Below are 1,402 nucleotides of genomic sequence, written 5' to 3'. Positions count from 1 at the left end.
TTATTACTGGTTTTATTATAACTAGTCTGATTATAACTGGTCTGATTATAACTGGTTTTATTATAACTAGTCTGATTATAACTGGTCTGATTATTACTGGTTTTATTATAACTAGTCTGATTATAACTGGTCTGATTATAACTGGTTTTATTATAACTAGTCTGATTATAACTGGTCTGATTATAACTACTCTGGTTATAACTGGTCTGGTTATAACTGGTCTGGTTATAACTGGTCTGATTATAACTAGTCTGATTATAACTACTCTGGTTATAACTGGTCTGGTTATAACTGGTCTGATTATAACTAGTCTGATTGTAACTAGTCTGATTGTAACTAGTCTGTTTATAACTAGTCTGATTATAACTGGTCTGATTATAACTACTCTGGTTATAACTGGTCTGATTATGACTAGTTGATTATAACTAGTCTGATAATTAGTCCCCAGTCAAGGCAAGCGATAACAGTAGTCGACAGCAGGTGGGAACACGGTGAGACGACACAGTCCATGGTGTTCATTAAACAACAGTGTCAGTCCAACATGTAATCAACATATAATTAACATATAATTAAAATATAATTAACATATAATAAACACATCATCAACAGAACCTCAAATCTCTGTTTATCCACTGAACGCAGACAGACTCTCCTGGTCTCCAGCACGTCACAGAAAAATAAAAATAAAGAATAAAATGAACGTCCATGTTCACACACAGGCCGACAGTGACACGTACACATGGTAAACACTGCACACAGAGGCGGAGCCATCAGTACATATATCAATGATAAGAGCATTTTGATCATGTGATCATATCACCTGAAACATGAGAACCATGTTTGATCGTGTCTCCATGTCAGAGCTCCGTGTTCTTCATCCTCATCCTCATCACAGCAGCAGGAATCTGAAGGAAGAAGTCTTGAGAGAATGATTCTGTGTGAGAGCTGCTGTAGCTCCGAGTCTCACTTTAAGACCATTCTTCAAAAGACGTGAAGAAAGACCATGTTTCGTTTTTTTGGGGAATTTTTAATGATGCTCATTTTCACCTTTATAACTCAGAGGTTACAGGTTCAGATCCCGCCTGTATCCAGCTGCAGTTAACATGTCTTTATCTAAAATCTACACCTCGTCCTGAGACACCTGAGAGCTGCAGCAGCCGAGAACGTCCTGCAGGTTAATAATCCTCTCTCACTTAGAACACTAACTTTATATGTAGCTTTACCTGCTAACATCTTAGCATGAAACAGCAGCACCTGCCTCACCTGCAGCTCAACTGTGAACACACCTGTGAACACTGTCTCTCAGTCTCTTCTTCTCTGTTACACACACACTCGTTTATCAGTGATGGATGGATGGAGAGACGATACTCCCCTCACACAGACAGACAGACAGACAGACAGA

The 1,402-nt window shown here is 38.7% G+C and overlaps 1 long non-coding RNA gene across 1 annotated transcript in view; it reads right to left on the bottom strand.

The window, feature by feature from the left end:
• The window catches only part of LOC111649570 (uncharacterized), a 4,431-nt gene that overhangs the window by 1,105 nt on the left and 1,924 nt on the right, over window positions 1-1,402 (bottom strand). The window lies entirely within an intron of this gene.

Source organism: Seriola lalandi, unplaced genomic scaffold (genome assembly GCF_002814215.2).
Source record: "Seriola lalandi dorsalis isolate HSWRI2012SDOR001 ecotype SW California unplaced genomic scaffold, Sedor1 jcf7180002051231, whole genome shotgun sequence".
In the NCBI taxonomy this organism is placed as follows: Eukaryota; Metazoa; Chordata; class Actinopteri; order Carangiformes; family Carangidae; genus Seriola; species Seriola lalandi.
This window is presented reverse-complemented; position numbering and strand designations above follow the sequence as displayed.